The 9,175-nt window shown below is 42.8% G+C and overlaps 1 protein-coding gene across 1 annotated transcript in view; it reads right to left on the reverse strand.

Moving 5' to 3' along the window:
* The window catches only part of LOC105488142 (NLR family pyrin domain containing 13), a 51,867-nt gene extending 45,580 nt beyond the window's left edge, over positions 1–6,287 (reverse strand). Inside the window, exon 1 of the mRNA XM_071086815.1 lies at positions 6,167–6,287. The gene's annotated coding sequence lies outside the window, so the exon portion shown is untranslated. The remainder of the gene's footprint in view (positions 1–6,166) is intronic.
* Positions 6,288–9,175: the final 2,888 nt, after the last annotated feature.

Raw genomic sequence — 9,175 nt, forward strand, 5'->3', positions numbered from 1 at the left:
CATTATGACCTTTGTTTTATTCTGTCAACAACCAGAGGAATAGGATGGTTATTATCTCTATTTTATAAAAGTGACAATGGGGGTGGGGGGCTGGGGAGGGATAGCATTAGGAGAAATACCTAATATAGATGATGGGTTGATGGGTGCAGCAAACCACCATGGCACATGTATACCTATATAACAAACCTGTACGTTCTGCATATATATCCCAAAACTTAAAGTATAATAAAAATAAATTTTAGAAGTGACAATAAAATAACATCTTTAATTGCTATTTTTTAAAACCTGCCAGCCTAGACTGTATGGCCATGAAAATGTCCTTCACATAGGGGGACTAAATAAAGATGTTTCCAGTCAACAGGTGAGAGGATTTGCTGCCAGCAGATATGCATATCACACAAAACTACCTAAGAAGTAGTTTATCAGAGGAAAGGATGGAAGTGTGTCAAGAAACAAAGAGCCACAGAAATGGTCAGTATGCGGATAAATGTAAAGGAAAAATGACTCTTGACGTCATCTTGTGGAATTTATAACATACAGAGTAAAATATGAAGACAGTAACAAAGGAGGAGAGGGAAATACATAAAGCTGAAGTCAAAGATGAGTACTGAGGCCGGGTACGGCGGCTCAAGCCTGTAATCCCAGCACTTTGGGAGGCTGAGGGGTGTGGATCACCTGAGGTCAGGGTTTGAGACCAGCCTGGCCAACACGACAAACCCGTCTCTACTAAAAAGACAAAAATTAGCCAGATATGGTGGCAGGTGCCTGTAATCCCAGCTACTCAGGAGGCTGAGGCAGGAGAATCCCTTGAATCCAGGAGGTGGAGGTTGCAGTGAGCTGAGATTGTGCCACTGCACTCCATCCTGGGCTACAGAGCAACTCCGTCTCTAAATAAATAAATAAATTTTAAAAATCAATATTCAAATTTCTAGGATAACCATAAGACTGAAGGATGTATAACCAAAAAGTTAACAGAAATTAAATATTTATTCAAAAGATGAGAACACATGGACACACAGAGGAGAACCAGAGACACTGGGGCCTATTGGAGGGGGGAGGACGGAGGAGGGAGAAGAGCAGGAAAAATCACTAATGGGTACTCGGCTTAACCCCTGGGTAATGAAATAACCTGAACAAACGCCTGTGACAAAAGTTTACCTATATAACCAAACCTGCACATCTACCCCTGAACCTAAATTTAAACCAAGATAACAAGAGAAATAAGAGAACGGGAGACAAACGGAACAAATAGAAAACAAATAAGATGGTGTGCTGAAACTAAAATGAGTCAATTACATAAGTGTGAATGGACTAAATATTTTAATTGAAGAATATCTGTTAAACTAGATTAGATACAAAAAGGCATACTTTAAATATAAGAGCATAAAACATTTAAAATAATGAAAAAAGATACAGTATAAAAACTAACCTGAAGAAAAGTAGGTACAGTCATATCACATTCAGAGTAGATTTTAAGGCAAAATTAATAATTAAATATAGAGGACGTTTTATAAGAAGATCATTCCCATATGAAGATATAGTAAGGCTAATCTGTATGTACCCAACAGTATAGCTTCAAAATATGTAACACAAATACAGTTAAAAGATTGATTAGTTGAAAATTTAAACACATATCAATAACTGGGGGAACACACAAAATGATCAAGACACAGAATATCTGAACCACATAATCAACCAACTTGACCTAATTGGTTGAACAATTAGAACAATATACCCAACAAATGCAGTAAAGACACTTCCGTTTTTGTAAATGGGAAGAATGCTGCATCAGGCACCTCAGAAATGAGGTTATCCAAATGGCCAAAACGCATGACTCATTGGAAAATTTAAATTAAAACCACAGTAAGATACTACTACACCCAGGCCAGGCACGGTGGCTTATACCTGTAATCTCAGCACTTTGGGAACCCAAGGTGGGCAGATCACCTGAGATCAGGAGTTTGAGACCACCCTGGCCAACATGGTGAAACCTTGTGTGTACTAGAAGCGCAAAAATTTAGCCAGGCCTGGTGGTTCACAGCTATAATCCCAGCTACTTGGGAGGCTGAGGCAGGAGAATTGCTTGAGCCCAGGAGGCAGAGGTTGCAGCGAGCTGAGATTACACCATTGCACTCCAGCCTAGGTAACAGAGCAAGACTCCATCTCAAAAAAAAAAAAAAAAAAAAGAAGATAATACTACACCTACGTGAAGTGACTGAAATGATTAGGGCTGATATTATCAAATGTTGTCAAAGATGGGGAGCAACTGGAACTCCCACATGTTACTTGTGAGAGTGTGAAAGCCACTTTGTAACTGGCCTAAGCAAAACATTCATTGTAGTTCAAATGCCTGCCTCTGGACAGGAAGGAGCTGAGCAAATAAGCCAGAACAGAGAAGCCACCTGATCTAACCAAAACCTTAATCCTCAGTGTGTCACTCCTGCTACAGTCTAAATGTTTGTGTCCCTCAAATTTTATAGTTGAAACCTAACCATGAATACGATATTATTGAGAGGTAGAGTCTTTAAGAGGTAGTTGTGATGGAGGAAGCTACATGAATGGGAGTTGGGACCTTAATGGAGCAACCGCATCTCATTTTACCCTTCCTTTCCTTCACCATGTGGGGATACAGCAAGAGGTGCCATTTACGAAGCAGACAGCAGGCCTTCAGACACTCAATCTCTGCTGACACTTCAACCCTGGACCTCCTAGCCTCTAGAACGGCAAGAAATCAATTTCTGTTCTTTATAAATTACCCAGTCTAAGATATTTTGTTACGGCAGCAGGAACAGACTAAGACAACTCCCTAAATGCAAAAAAAGAACTGTCCAGGAAAGTTTCTGAGCCCTTCTCTATCCTGTGATTGGCCTTCAAAACATCCCTGTCAAAAAGACTCATACTCTGCCCAGAGTTTCCTTTCTCTCCTACACCAACCAGATAGCAACACCCAAGACAAGCACTGTCCCTAAGACCGAGGTAGTTTGTTTTTTTGGTTTGTTTTTTCAGAGGGAGTCTCACTCTGTCACCCAGTGGCATGATCTCGGCTCACTGCAACCTCTGCCTCCCGGGTTCAAGCAGTTCTTCTGCCTCAGCCTCTCAAGTAGCTGGGATTACAGGCATGTGCCACCACACCTGGCTAATTTTTGTCTTTTTAGCAAAGATGGGGTTTTGTCATGTTGGCCAGGCTGGTCTCAAACTCCTGACCTCAGGTAATCCACCGGCCTTGGCCTCCCAAAGTGTTGAGATTACAGGCATGAGCCACTGCACCCGGCCCCTGGTTGTTTCAGTGATTAGGGGAAGGGGGAGAAGGGAAAAGATTTACAAATACAAACATCTTTTCACTTAAAATGCAAGCACTTATTTCTATAAGAAAACCAGTAATATTCTGAAAATACGAACTCCTCCTTCTGATAAACTAAGATCAATTAATTGTGCTGAACCTAGCTGTTAATGTCTTGTTTCCCACCCCTGAGAAAACTCAACGCAAGAATAAAGGGAGGAAATGGTGGTGGTAAACATTGACTAGGGTTTCCGGATTTGACCAGCAAAAATGCAAGATTCTGAGTTAAATTCGAATTTCTGGTAAACAATGAATGATATTTGGGACATACTTAGAAAGTTGTTTTCTTAAATGCAATTCCATAGGGTGCTGATTCCAGTTCAATTTTAATTTTGGATACACAAGAGTGTTATTTGGAACATACACACACCAAAAAGAATTTATTGTTTATCTGAAATTCTGACTCAACTGGGTATTTTTTCTGGCAACCTTATCTAGACTGGAGTTCACTCGCTTTCATCCCATCCCAGAAGGAAGGATGCCATCAGCACCTGATTTATCTGCCTTACTAAAACAGTGACAGCTGTCCTAGAAAAGTTACAGGTTCCTGATAGTACTTACCAACTCACATTTAGAGGGTTCACCTGAAACGTGGATAAAAAGAACATTGAAATGAATTAGTCACAGTAAAGATCAAAGACATTTGAGAGATGGGAACGGGGGAACTAATCAGGGAGAAGGGGTAACAAAGAGAGAAAACAGAAGTCAAGGCTGAGTTCTGCCCATCACGATGTTGGCCACCAGGCAACTAACGGTGATTGAGACGAATCTGCTGCTATTCCCCTGTAGAACCTGGTCCAGCACGTGTGCTGGGTCATCTCAAAATACCAGGTAGCACTGAAGGCAACAGACAGACAGCAGAACAAAAGACTATTTTTTTGAGATGGAGTTTTGCTCTCATTGCCCAGGCTGGAGTGCAATGGCTCCATCTCGGCTCACTGCAGTCTTTGCCTCCCAGGTTCAAGCGATTTTCTTGCCTCAGCCTCTGGAGTAGCTAGGACTACAGGTGCCCACCACTACATCCAGCTAATTTTGTATTTTTAGTAGAGACAGGGTTTCACCATGTTGGTGAGGCTGGTCTCGAACTCCTGACCTTAGGTAATGCCACAGGCCTTGGCCTCCCAAAGTGCTGGAATTACAGGCATGAGCCACGGTGCCTGGCCCAAAACACTATGCTTGAAGCTACTGGTGTGTGACCCGCCCCCGCCCCCATGTCTCCCAAAGAGAAATCTCCAGAAGAGATGTATGTTAGGACCTACCCTGGCAGTCCAAATTCATTGGACTACTCCAGAAATTGCTGGAGAAAAGATGGGGGAAGGGCACACAGAGGAAAACTTGAAACATTATAGAAAAAAACCCTTTCAGGTATTAGCAGGGAGGGTAAAGACCAGGGAAAAAGCTTATTTGAGATTCAAATGGCATTAAGGCATCATCAAACACCGAGTAGAAGCTGAGCAAGGGGGCCAGGCACAGTGGCTTACGCCTGTAATCCCAGCGCTTTGGGAGGTCGAGGTGGGCAGATCATGTGAGGTCAGGAGTTTGAGACCAGCCTGGCCAACATGGTGAAACCCCGTCTCTACTAAAAATACAAAAATTAGCCGGGCGTGGTGGTGGGCACCTGTAATCCCAGCTACTCAGGAGGCTGAGGCAGGAGAATGGCTTGAACCTGGGAGACGGAGGTTGCAGTGAGCCGAGATGGCACCACTGCACTCCAGCCTGAGCGACAAGAGCCAGACTGTCTTGAAAAGGAAAAAAAAAAAGTTACTCCATGCTGCACTTCTTTTCTCGTATGTCTCTTGTTTAAATTTTTAAAACAAGGAGACAAGAACTGAGGTATCACATCAGCCATCAACAACTCCTCCAAGATTATAGGGTTAGGTTCCCGTGAGCCTCTGGTCACATCTTCATCCACTAGTCAGTATGTAACCTTGTTTTATATGTGTTTCTGTTTAAGGACACCTAACCGAATACATATTGTAGATTCATTAACACTGAGCCCACCGCCACCAACACTATAGCTCATGCCTGAATGAAGCTCATCTAACACATGCATTGTCTTCAGAACTCACATCCCTTCTTGTGTGTAGAGCACCAGACGGAACTTCCACACTACATGAGGGGCATTTAGACAGCAAAGTCACCAAAGAAAAGCCCGAAAATACAAAAATAGGGCCCTAAGTAGCCAGCCAGCACTGCCTTCTCTGACCTCAGCTTGAATTTTCCCTGAGGCTGTGCACGTCCGAATGACTTGGAAAGCTCTGCAAATATTGATTTGGGGGTTGCCAGATCTTAGAGAGTAGATGAATTCCACAGACATGGAATCCACAAACAAAGAGGGTCGACTGTAATTAGGATGAAGCACGTTGGGTGTGAGACCCACACGGTGCCATGAAGTTACTACGTGGGACTAGAAAGGAAATTCCTCCAAACTTGAAGCATGCATCAGAATAAGCCAAGGAAGGTGGGAAGAGGATTAGGAGGTAGAGCTGTCAGTGAAAACAGCAAGTGCAAAAACCCTGGAGGGAAAAAAAAAACACCGGAACAGAGAAATTCAGCTAGAAAGTCTCACACAACTGCGGAATCCCCTTGGTTGAGGACATGGAAAGCTTCCAACTGAAGACGGAAGCGTGTGCAATCAATTCCTGCTCTTGAGTAAGAAAACACCAGCAGGACACAGTGGAGGGAAAGGTCCCAGAGAAAGACGAAACCTTAGAGCAGAGAGAGGAGACATCTCTTACCAAACGGACTTCGAATCTCATACGAGTTTCCAGAGGCTCTGACTTGGGAAACCCCCCACAGAAGTAGTCACCGCCACCCCGTCCTCACCTGTGACCAGCCCTTGGGTCCGTCTTCCTCCTCTTAGCTGTGTCTCAGGGCCTCCTGGTTTATAGCTCTCTTCCCGCTCCCTTTCCCCAGCACAACTCGGGATCAGTTGAGAAGCCAAGACTCAGCTGCGACGTACGAGCTCTGGCTTTTCTCCTCCAGGTCTAGCTAATCACAGGCTTATTCAGGCTGGGAGGCAGAACTGGGTTTCTAATTAAAAAACATACTGTCCTGAAGTAAAGGGAGCCGTCCACGCCGGCAAAGATCCACAGATGTGAGTAATGCCTGTGATTGCCCCTCCTACCATCTGGGAGATCTCACAGGGCAATGAAAGATGAAAGGGAGAACGAGTTCGTGAGACATTAAAATCACCGTTGCCGCCACTTACAGGACCATTTCTTCTTCCAAATGCAGGGGAAATGCTCCTTCATCCACTCCATCATGAACACAAAGGATTTTCCACTGAAGTCAGAAACAAGATAAGGATAGTCGTAACTCCACTGCTGTTCAACATTCTGCTGGAGATGTCAACCAATTCTATCAACAGTGTTAGCTAGTTTTAAGCTCAGGTTATAGGCTTTAAACTGGCAGTTGGAAAGCAATTAGTGAGAGGTATAATAATTGAAAAGCAACAGGTAAAACTATATGTGCAAACTTGATTACCTATCTGGACAATGCAAAAGACTGCATGAGAAAACTCCTAATGACAAGAGAAATTGGTAATACAGCAGGTAATGAAATAAATATCAAAAATCAATAGACTTCAAATATGCAAACAAAAATAAAACAGTGGAAAAGAACACCCCTATTTACTATAGCAAAAAAAAAAAAAGGAAAATAAAATGCTTGCTTAAAAACTTAATATCCAAAACTGACGTAAGAAAAACTATAAAATGCATGTCTGCAAGACCCAAAAGTACACTTAAGCCTTAAAGAAATAAATACCACGTTTTTGCATGGAAAGCTCCACCTCATAATATATCACTTCTCTCTAATACAAATACGTCAAGGTTTTACCTGGAGGTACAGAAGTTGATTATAAAATTCAACTGGACAAATCGAATTTGTAGGAATGGCCTGGAAAATCCTGAAAAGAAGGAGTAAGGAAGAGGGACTAAACCTAGCAGATATTAAAATATACCATGAGGCCTTTATGATTAAAATATAGTATTGGCACATATGCAAATAGACTGAGCAAAGGAACAGAGTAGAAAATCCAGAAATATAATTGTTAACATATACAAATTTGATAAATATTGCATCACTCATAAGTGAGGGAAATTGATTTTTAATAAACGTGGTGATGCTAGATCTGTTTCCTACACAACAGAATAATTTTCAAGCACATCAGAGATTTAAATGCATCAATAAGACCTGAGAAGCACCAGAAGAAAACAATTGAATTCCTCTCACACTTGATGGTGGGGAAAGCTTTCTTAGCTAAGTTTTAAAATTCAAAAGCAATTAGAGAAAAAATAAACAAATTTTATTACAAATGTTTTTTAAGCATTCATAACAAAGGATGTGTTAAGCAAGGTAAAAAGACAAACTATAAACTGGTAAATATATTTGCAACTTATAGCAGAAAGAGTTTACATGCCTAACTTTTGTTTTTTTTGTTTTTGTTTTTGTTTTTTGAGACAGTCTCGCTCTGCCACCCAGGCTGGAGTGCAGAGGTGACATCTCCACTCACTGCAACCTCCGCCTCCCGGGTTCAAGTGATTCTTCTGCCTCAGCCTTCCAAGTAGCTGAGATTACAGGCATGTGCTCCCATGCCCAACTAATCTTTCGTTTGTGTGTGTATTTTTAGTAGAGATAGGGTTTCACCATGTTGGTCAGGCTGGTCTCAAACTCCTGACCTCAAATTGTCCACCTGCCTCAGCCTCCTAAAGTGCTGGGATTACTGGCGTGAGCCACTGTGCCCAGCCTATATGTCTAATCTATAAGAGCTTTGAAAAATTACCAAAATGAAATGGAGAAATTAATAATTGTTTGTAAACAAAGAAATGCCAATGACTCTTGACCATCTGAAAACATGCTGAATCCCCTATATAAGAAGAGAAATGCAAGTTCAAAATTATATGGAAGTCTCATTACTTACTTATGAGATGGCCGAAAATCCTCAAAGTTTGACAACACACTCTTGGCTATTTCCTGTAAACCTAATGAAAACTATTTTACCTTTGGTTTTTCTCTCTGCTGATGTCTGAAGACACATCATCATACCGTTTGTGAATATAAAACCCATACATAGCCCGGGCTTGATGGCATGTGCCTGTAATCCCAGCCCTTTGGGAGGCTGAGGCAAGAGATCCCTTGAGGCCAGAAGTTCAAGCCAAAATGGATGGGCTGTTTAACATAGTGATATCCCCGATTCTACAAAAAATTAGCCATGAGTGCTGGCATGCGCCGATGGTCCCTGTTGTCAGAGGCATGTGAACCAGAGCAACTCCATCTTGAAAAGGAGCTGGGTAAACTGAGGCTGAGACCTCCTGGGCTGCATTCCCAGATATTTAAGGCATTCTAAGTCACAGGATGAGATAGGAGGACAGCAAAAAATACAGGTCATAAAGACCTTGCTGATACAACAGGTTGCAGTAAAGAAGCTGCCAAATCCCACCAAAACCAAGACGCCCACGATAGGGACGTCTGGTCGTCCTCACTGCTACACTTCCACCGGCACCATGACAGTTTGTGGCCTCTGGTCGTCCTCACTGCTACACTCCCACCGGCACCATGACAGTTTGTGGCCTCTGGTCGTCCTCACTGCTACACTTCCACCAGCACCATGACAGTTTGTGGCCTCTGGTCGTCCTCACTGCTACACTTCCACCGGCACCATGACAGTTTGTGGCCTCTGGTCGTCCTCACTGCTACACTCCCACCGGCACCATGACAGTTTGTGGCCTCTGGTCGTCCTCACTGCTACACTTCCACCGGCACCATGACAGTTTGTGGCCTCTGGTCGTCCTCACTGCTACACTCCCACCAGCACCATGACAGTTTGTGGCC

Source organism: Macaca nemestrina, chromosome 20 (genome assembly GCF_043159975.1).
Source record: "Macaca nemestrina isolate mMacNem1 chromosome 20, mMacNem.hap1, whole genome shotgun sequence".
Taxonomy (NCBI): domain Eukaryota; kingdom Metazoa; phylum Chordata; class Mammalia; order Primates; family Cercopithecidae; genus Macaca; species Macaca nemestrina.